Raw genomic sequence first — 10,486 nt, forward strand, 5'->3', positions numbered from 1 at the left:
GTTAGAGAGAGGGGGTTAGAGAGAGGGGGTTAGAGAGAGAGGGTTAGAGAGAGTTAGAGAGGGTTAGAGAGAGGGTTGGAGAGAGGGGGTTAGAGAGAGAGAATGAGAGAGAGAGGGTTAGAGAAAGAGAAAGAGAGAAAGAGAGGGTTAGAGAAAGAGAAAGAGCGAGAGAAAGGGTTAGAGAGAGAGAGAGAGAAAGAGGTAGAGTAAGAGAGGGAGAGAGAGAGAGAGGGTTAGAGAAAGAGAGAAAGAGAGGGTTAGAGAAAGAGAAAGAGCGAGAGAGGGGGTTAGAGAGAGAGAGAGAAAGAGGTAGAGTGAGAGAGAGAGAGAGAGAGAGATAATTGAATTGAGAGAGATAGAGGGAGAGAGGTGTAGAGTAAGAGAGAGAGGGAGAGAGGTGTAGAGTAAGAGAGAGAGGGAGAGAGGTGTAGAGTAAGAGAGAGGGAGAGAGAGAGAGAGAGAGAAAGAGAGAGAGGTAGAGGAAGAGAGAGGGTTAGAGAGAGAGGGTTAGAGAGAGAGGGTTAGAGAGAGAGGGTTAGAGAGAAAGAGGTATAGTAAGAGAGAGTTAAAGAGAGAAAGAGGCTGGACAGTGAGAAAGAGAGAGCAGGACAGAGAGAAAGAGGCTGGGGACAGAGGGAGAAAGAGAGAGCAGGACAGAGAGAAAGATGTTGGGGACAGAGTGAGAAAGAGATGGAGAGAGACGTTTTAGTCACGGAACAAACCCCCTCTGTGTAAGAGATTTGGAAACGATAACCACAACAGCAGAAATGACATTTTAAATAGGGATGCAGGGAGAGAGAGAATAGGAGGAAGAGAGAGGGGGGGGACGAGAGAGGGTTTGAAAGGGAGAAAGAGATCGAGAGGAAAAAAAGGAAGATGGAGAGAAACCTTTTTGTCAGGGAACAAACCCCCTCTGTGAGGGAGTAAGAGATTTGGAAACTATAACCACAACAGCAGAAATGACCTTTTAAAGAGGGATGAGGGAGAGAGAGAATAGGAGGAAGAGAGAGAAAGAGAGAGGTAGATAGAGAGAAAGAGTGGCCTGTTAGCATAAAAGCTGCTCTTTTTTTCCCAGGTGTAGAGCTGTTAGCTCACTCTGTCTTTGATCTCATCCACTCTGTCTTTAAGCCGTTGGCCTTAAAAAAGCTACCGTCTCTGTCATAACCTCCTGTCACAATATTAGCAGGCCTTAACGGATCTGAGCTTCACATACACACCGGCACCCCTGAAGGTTTACAGAATATATCAATGATGTGATGCTGTTATTACACGTTAATAAGATGAAAGTGAGTCAAAATGAATGGTGTGTGTGTGTATATCCTCACAAGGTCCTCACAAGGATAGTAAAACAATGAACATTTAGACAAGTGGGGACAATTTAGCTGGTCCCCACAAGGATAGTAAAACAATGAACATTTAGACAAGTGGAGACAATTTAGCTGGTCCCCACAAGGATAGCAAAACAATGAACATTTAGACAAGTGGGGACATTTAGCTGGTCCCCACAAGGATAGTAAAACAATGAACATTTAGACAAGTGGGGACATTTAGCTGGTCCCCACAAGGATAGTAAAACAATTAACATTTAGACAAGTGGGGACAATTTAGCTGGTCCCCACAAGGATAGTAAAACAATGAACATTTAGACAAGTGGGGACAATTTAGCTGGTCCCCACAAGGATAGTAAAACAATGAACATTTAGACAAGTGGGGACATTTAGCTGGTCCCCACAAGGATAAAGGCTATTTTAGGCGCAGGGGTTAGGTTAGGTTTAAGGTTACAACAGTTAGAATTTTGATTAGGGTTAGGGGTTAGGTTTAGGGTTTGGAGTTACATTTAGGGTTAGGGGTTGGGGTTAGGATCAGGGTTAAGGTTAGGGTTAAGTCAACGGTTAGGTTTAGGGGTTTGGGAAAATAAGATTTTGAATGAGAATCAATTTTTAAATAGTTTGGTCCCCACAAGGATAGTAAAACAAGTACAATTCGGACATGTGGGGACATTTCACCAGTCCCCACAAAAAAAAGGCGTAGGGGATAGGTTTATGTTTAGAATTCGGGTTAGAGGTTAGGAGTCAGGGTTAGGTTCAGTTTTAGGGTTAGGGTTCTGGGGTTAATGTTAGGGTTACGGTTAGGTTGAGGGTTAGGGTTAAGTTTAGGGGTTAGAGAAAATAGTATTTGAATGGGAATCAATTGTTCAGTCGCCACAAGGATAGTAAAACAAATGTGTGTGCATGTGTATGCGTGTGTGTGGTGTGCTTGTGTGTGGTGTGCGTGTGTGTGGTGTGTGTGGTGTGTGTGTGTGTGTGTGTGTGTGGTGTGTGTGTGTGTGTGTGTGGTGTGTGTGTGGTGTGTGTGTGTGTGTGGTGTGTGTGTGTGGTGTGTGTGCGTACAGCCACTGAGCTGCCAAAGCACTAACCTTTCGTCCTGGCTCAGAAACATGGCGTGTCCTGAACAAGGACAATATCATTTCATTACAAATAGAGACGGACGTCACATCTCGTCAAGTCTGTGGGATGGCTCCTGTCGTGATTTGGCCTCAGATTGGAGTTGCTTAAGCCATGACTGTCCTAGCACTGTGTGTGTGTGTGTGTGTGTGTGTGTGTGTGTGTGTGTGTGGTGTGTGTGTGTGTGTGTAACAAGGAGGTTTAGGGCTCTCCCAGGCAAGGTAATGGTCCAGATATCCTGTCCTGTCCCAAGCTGATCCACCATTATCTATCTACCTGTCTGCACCATCTTACAAAGTCTAAGCTAAAAGACGTTGAGTGCTGAGCAGTTACCCTAGTTCAACTTTGGAAAGACCGTTTTAACACACATCCAAGCACAGCAGCTGGAGTAAGAACAGGGGCGGACTAAAACAATAATTCAGGCCGGGAATTTGACTCCATTCCAGGCCACCCTGTTCACGCAAACCACCAGACCGCTAATTTTGTAGGGTAACCCTATTTGTTGTTGTAACGGGTACCAAACTAGTTACAGTGCCTTGCGAAAGTATTTGGCCCCCTTGAACTTTGCAAACTTTTGCCACATTTCAGGCTTCAAACATAAAGATATAAAACTGTATTTTTTTTGTGAAGAATCAACAACAAGTGGGACACAATCATGAAGTGGAACAACATTTATTGGATATTTCAAACTTTTTTAACAAATCAAAAACTGAAAAATTGGGCGTGCAAAATTATTCAGCCCCCTTAAGTTAATACTTTGTAGCGCCACCTTTTTCTGCGATTACAGCTGTAAGTTGCTTGGGGTATGTCTCTATCCGTTTTGCACATCGAGAGACTGAAATTTTTTCCCATTCCTCCTTGCAAAACAGCTCGAGCTCAGTGAGGTTGGATGGAGAGCATTTGTGAACAGCAGTTTTCAGTTCTTTCCACAGATTCTCGATTGGATTCAGGTCTGGACTTTGACTTGGCCATTCTAACACCTGGATATGTTTATTTTTGAACCATTCCATTGTAGATTTTGCTTTATGTTTTGGATCATTGTCTTGTTGGAAGACAAATCTCCGTCCCAGTCTCGGGACTTTTGCAGACTCCATCAGGTTTTCTTCCAGAATGGTCCTGTATTTGGCTCCATCCATCTTCCCATCAATTTTAACCATCGTCCCTGTCCCTGCTGAAGAAAAGCAGGCCCAAACCATGATGCTGCCACCACCATGTTTGACAGTGGGGATGGTGTGTTCAGCTGTGTTGCTTTTACGCCAAACATAACGTTTTGCATTGTTGCCAAAAAGTTCAATTTTGGTTTCATCTGACCAGAGCACCTTCTTCCACATGTTTGGTGTGTCTCCCAGGTGGCTTGTGGCAAACTTTAAACAACACTTTTTATGGATATCTTTAAGAAATGGCTTTCTTGCCACTCTTCCATAAAGGCCAGATTTGTGCAATATACGACTGATTGTTGTCCTATGGACAGAGTCTCCCACCTCAGCTGTAGATCTCTGCAGTTTATCCAGAGTGATCATGGGCCTCTTGGCTGCATCTCTGATCAGTCTTCTTGTATGAGCTGAAAGTTTAGAGGGACGGCCAGGTCTTGGTAGATTTGCAGTGGTCTGATACTCCTTCCATTTCAATATTATCGCTTGCACAGTGCTCCTTGGGATGTTTAAAGCTTGGGAAATCTTTTTGTATCCAAATCCGGCTTTAAACTTCTTCACAACAGTATCTCGGACCTGCCTGGTGTGTTCCTTGTTCTTCATGATGCTCTCTGCGCTTTTAACGGACCTCTGAGACTATCACAGTGCAGGTGCATTTATACGGAGACTTGATTACACACAGGTGGATTGTATTTATCATCATTAGTCATTTAGGTCAACATTGGATCATTCAGAGATCCTCACTGAACTTCTGGAGAGAGTTTGCTGCACTGAAAGTAAAGGGGCTGAATAATTTTGCACGCCCAATTTTTCAGTTTTTGATTTGTTAAAAAAGTTTGAAATATCCAATAAATGTCGTTCCACTTCATGATTGTGTCCCACTTGTTGTTGATTCTTCACAAAAAAATACAGTTTTATATCTTTATGTTTGAAGCCTGAAATGTGGCAAAAGGTCGCAAAGTTCAAGGGGGCTGAATATTTTCGCAAGGCACTGTATATATTTGACCACTATGTTCAACTTGGAAGAAAGTTAACCACATTACAAAATACAAACATTTGGGACTGACTAACAAGTAGCCTATCTGAACACTGAGTTTTCAAGGTATGCTATGGCTGTGGGTGCACCCTCAAGAACTCACTAGGAATACACCAATCATAGCAAATCAAATCAAATGTATTTATATAGCCTTTCGTACATCAGCTGATATCTCAAAGTGCTGTACAGAAACCCAGACTAAAACCCCAAACAGCAAGCAATGCAGGTGTTGAAGCACGTTGGCTAGGAAAAACTCCCTAGAAAGGCCAACACCTTGAAAGAAACCTAGAGAGGAACCAGGCTATGAGGCGTGGCCAGTCATCTTCTGGCTGTGCCGGGTGGAGATTATAACAGAACATGGCCAAGATGTTCAAATGTTCATAAATGACCAGCATTGTCAAATAAGAGGTCTGGGACAGGTAGCACGTCCGGTGAACAGGTCAGGATTCCATAGCACATACAAATGTACAAGGCTAGACACACAAAACAATTAGCCTACACTTTTTTAAAAGATAATTAGATACACAGAGTTAGCTCAAATGTTCAAATTATTATCTTTATATTCAAGCATCAAGCATATCAACAGTATCAAAAAACTTCACACACGCACACACATTCACTGAACGTGAACATAAGCTACAACAATGTAAGTAAGTATAATACAAAAGTCAAAAAAGCACTCCTCTACAAAAAAAATGTAAATTACAATGTTCACTCACTGATGTCCATAAAGCAAACAGGACAAAAATAAACACATCTACACACTGAGTCAATGAAATTGAACATTGGCTACATAAATGCAAGTATAATACGAATGTCCAAAAAACATGCCTCTGTACAAAAGCTTTAACTCACAGCAAATGTTCTTTCACCGTTGTTAGCCTGTAAAGGAAGAGACATAGCATAGCTACTTCGGAGTAACCAGGAAGTAATTACCACTAGTGAACCAGTAGGTGGCGCAGTAACTTACTGCTCTCCGCCATCTTGTCAATGATGTCATCTTTGTCAAGTCCGAAAAGAATATCCTTCTCTGTTGCCATCTGATTCATCACTGGTGGCGGTGACCCTGTGTTGTACTTCCCCAATGCTGACTGTTTCAGTCTTTCCCACTATACAAATTGAAGGAAAGTGGTGTTGGGGGAAAAACATACGACATTATAAAATCCATGTACACAAACAACAAGTGTGCGGTTAAAAAAAACACACATATATCTTCCCGTAGACCCGTGGGGTGAGACAGGGATGCAGCTTAAGCCCCACCCGCTTCAACATATACAGTTGAAGTCGGAAGTTTACATACATTTCCAGTTTTTCACAATTCCTGACAATTCCTGACAGTTAATTCCTAGTAAAAATTCCCTGTCTTAGGTCAGTTGGGATCACCACTTTATTTTAAGAATGTGAAATGTCAGAAAAATAGTAGAGAGAATGATTTATTTAAGCTTTTATTTCTTTCATCACATTCCCAGTTGGTCAGAAGTTTACATACACTCAAATAGTATTTGGTAGCATTGCCTTTAAATTGTTTAACTTGGGTCAAATGTTTTGGGTAGCCTTCCACAAGCTTCCCACACTCATTTTGGCCCATTCCTCCTGACAGAGCTCGTGTAACTGAGTCAGGTATGTAGGCCTCCTTTCTCGCCCACACTTTTTCAGTTCTGCCCACAAATGTTCTATAAAATTGAGGTCAGGGCTTTGTGATGGCCACTCCAATACCTTAACTTTGTTGTCCATAAGCCATTTTGCAACAAATTTGGAAGTATGCTTGGGGTCATTGTCCACTTGGAAGACCCATTTGCGACCAAGCTTTACCTTCCTGACTGATGTCAGGAAGATGTTGCCTAAATATATCCACATAATTCTCCTTCCTCATGAAGCCATCTATTTTGTGACGTGCACCAGTCCCTGAAGCAGCAAAGCACCCCCACATTATGATGCTGCCACCCCCATGCTTCACGGTTGGGATGGTGTTCCAAACATAACGATGGTCATTATGGCCAAACCATTCTATTTTTGTTTTTGTTTCACTTCTCCAAAAAGTACGATCTTTGTCCCCATGTGCAGTTGCAAACCGTAGTCTGGCTTTTTTATGGCGGTTTTTGAGGCTTCTTCCTTGCTGACCGGCCTTTCAGGTTATGTCGATATAGGACTTGTTTTACTGTGGATATAGATACTTTTGTACCTGTTTCCTCAAGCATATTCACAAGGTCATTTGCTGTTGTTCTGGGATTGATTTGCACTTTTCGCATCAAAGTATGTACATCTCTAGGAGACAGAACGCGTCTCCTTCCTGAGCGGTATGACAGCTGCGTGGTCCCATGGTGTTTATACTTGCGTACTATTGTTTGTACAGATTAACATGGTACCTTCAGACTTTTGGAAATTGCTCCCAAGGATGAACCAGACTTGTGGAGGTCTACACATTTTTTTCTGAGGTCTTGGTTGATTTCTTTTGATTTTCCCATGATGTCAAGCAAAGAGGCACTGACTTTGAAGGTAGGCCTTGCAATAGATCCACAGGTACACCTCCAATTGACTCAAATTATGTCAATTAGCCTATCAGAAGCTTCTAAAGCCATAACATAATTTTCGGAAATTTCCAAGCTGTTCAAGGGCAAAGTCAACTTAGTGTATGTAAACTTCTGACCCACTGGAATTGTCATACAGTGAATTATAAGTGAAATAATTTGTCTGTAAACAATTGTTGGAAAAATCACTTGTGTCATGCACAAAGTAAATGTCCTAACCGACTTATCAAGAAATTTGTGGAGTGGTTGAAAAAACTAGTTTTAATGACCGAAGTCCATGTAAACTTCCGACCAACTGTATATCAACGAATTGGCGAGGGCACTAGAAAAGCCTGCAGCACCCAGCCTCACCCTACAAGAATCTGAAGTCAAATGTCTACTGTTTGCTGATGATCTGGTGCTTCTGTCACCAACCAAGGAGGGCCTACAGCAGCACCTAGATCTTCTGCACAGATTCTGTCAGACCTGGACCCTGACAGTAAATCTCAGTAAGACCAAAGTAATGGTGTTCAAAAAAAGGTCCAGTTGCCAGGACCACAAATACAAATTCCATCTAGACACCGTTGCACTAGAGCACACAAAAAACTATACATACCTTGGCCTAAACATCAGCGCCACAGGTAACTTCTACAAAGCTGTGAACGATCTGAGAGACAAGGCAAGAAGGGCATTTTATGCCATCAAAAGGAACATAAAATTCGACATACCAATTAGGATCTGGCTAAAAATACTTGAATCAGTTATAGAACCCATTGCCCTTTATGGTTGTGAGGTCTGGGGTCCGCTCACCAACCAAGAATTCACAAAATGGGACAATCACCAAATTGAGACTCTGCATGCAGAATTCGGCAAAAATATCCTCTGTGTACAACATAGAACACCAAATAATGCATGCAGAGCAGAATTAGGCCAATACCCATTAATTATCAAAATCCAGACAAGAGCCGTTAAATTCTACAACCACCTAAAAGGAAGAAATTCCTAAACCTTCCTTAACAAAGCCATCAACTGCAGAGAGATGAACCCGGAGAAGAGTCCCCTAAGCAAGCTGGTCCTGGGGCTGTTCACAAACACAAACAAACCCCACAGACCTCCAGGACAGCAACACAATTAGACCCAACCAAATCATGAGAAAACAGAAAGATAATTACTTGACACATTGGAAAGAATTAACAAAAAAACAGAGCAAACTAGAATGCTATTTGGCCCTAAACAGTGACTACACAGTGGCAGAATACCTGACCACTGTGACTGACCCAAACTTAAGGAGATTTCTGACTATGTACAGACTCAGTGAGCATAGCCTTGCTATTGAGAAAGGCCGCCGTAGGCAGACATGGCTCTCAAGAGAAGACAGGCTATGTGCACACTGCCCACAAAATGAGGTGGAAACTGAGCTACACTTCCTAACCTCCTCCATATTAGAGACACATATTTCCATCAGATTACAAAGATCCACAAAGAATTAGAAAACAAATCAATTTTTGATAAACTCCCATATCTACTGGGATGAATACCACATTGTGTCATCACAGCAACAAGATTTGTGACCTGTTGCCACAAGAAAAGGTCAACCAGTGAAGAACAAACACCATTGAAAATACAACCCATATTTATGTTTATTTATTTTCCCTTTGGTACTTTTGTGAACTATTTCCACATCATTACAACACTGTATATATCCATAACATGACATTTGTAATGTCTTTGTTCTTTTGAAACTTGTGAGTGTGATGTTTACTGTTCATTTTTATTGTTAATTTCACTTTTGTATATTATCTACTTCACTTGCATTGGCAATGTTAACATATGTTTCCCATGCCAATAAAGCCCCTTGAATTTCATTGAATTGAGAGAGGGGGGGGGGGGGGGGGGGGGGGAGAAAAGGAGAGAGAGAGGAGAGGGAGAGAGAAAGAGGTTGAGAGGGAAAAAAGAGAGAGGTTAAAAGGGAAGGAAAGAGAGAGGTCTCAATCTTTACCTCAGATGAACTGTGTCCATGGTGTTTACTGGGACTGAGGGACAACATGGACTGAAGGCTATCCCCATGGACCAGGCATAACTAGACGCACGCACGCGAGCACACACACACACACCCAAGTAACATAAGCAACAGCCTGTCACAATAAACCAATCTTTCAAGTAATAACATTTTATTTATGTTGTGACTATTTCTTTGCAAGCTCAAATCAATAATAATAATCTTTGTGGAATACATAACTCTGACTTTAATAAATGTGTAACTATGATTCTGTAAATACATAAACAGTATTAAGATTGAGCTGGCATCCTTAATGGTGAAACAGCAACGTCTGTTTGTGATATTACAAAAACAAAGAACTTACTGCAAACAACAAACCCTGTGCATGTGCAATAGAAGAACACAATAGATACTGCACTGTTTTACCATGCTGCGTCACGCTCCTCAGCCACGACGTCACGCTCCTCAGCCACGACGTCACGCTCCTCAGCCACGACGTCACGCTCCTCAGCCACGACGTCACGCTCCTCAGCTCGGCCACGATGTCACGCTCCTCAGCTCAGCCACGACGTCACGCTCCTCAGCTCGGCCACGACGTCACGCTCCTCAGCTCGGCCACGATGTCACGCTCCTCAGCCACGACGTCACGCTCCTCAGCTCGGCCACGACGTCACGCTCCTCAGCTCGGCCACGACGTCACGCTCCTCAGCTCGGCCACGAACCTCAGCTCGGTCACGACGTCACGCTCCTCAGCTCGGCCACTAAAACAATAACAACGGTCGTAGGGCGGCCATGACACTGTTCCCGCCTACTGCAGATTCCATCTTTAAGTTATAAGATCCTCTTTTTCTTGTTGCAGCAGATGCGAGTTGGTTAACTCTTGTAGACTACCTTAGGGAAGAAAGTCTTTCAGCACTTAGACTCAACAACCTTAGCCTGGGTCCTACTCATTAGGGCAAAACGTTTTGCAAAGGACAACAAAAAACAAGCATTTCTAAGATAGCCCCTCCCTGTTTCAGTCCGTTTTCTTCCGTTTGGTGCCTAAGAAACACAGAGTACCTGTTTCTTTGTTCAATAGAATGCTTCACTTTTGCCTTGCCAACTAAGGTAAGACAAGGACAGGTTGACTGATGCAGAAACAAACCGGGAACCTAGACTACTCAACATCAAAACATCTTGGCCCTGTCAATTTGGACGAGCAACGGAAAACATTTAAAAGTAATTTTCAATGGAAAATGAATGTGAATGTTTCCTATTTGACACGTCAAACTCGCCTTTTTCAGTTCGCTTTCTCATGTTTCGTGCCTAAAGAACACGACCCTACTTTATAGGAAGACTGGATTATCATT

The sequence above is a fragment of the Oncorhynchus mykiss genome, chromosome 1 (genome assembly GCF_013265735.2).
Source record: "Oncorhynchus mykiss isolate Arlee chromosome 1, USDA_OmykA_1.1, whole genome shotgun sequence".
Lineage (NCBI taxonomy): Eukaryota > Metazoa > Chordata > Actinopteri > Salmoniformes > Salmonidae > Oncorhynchus > Oncorhynchus mykiss.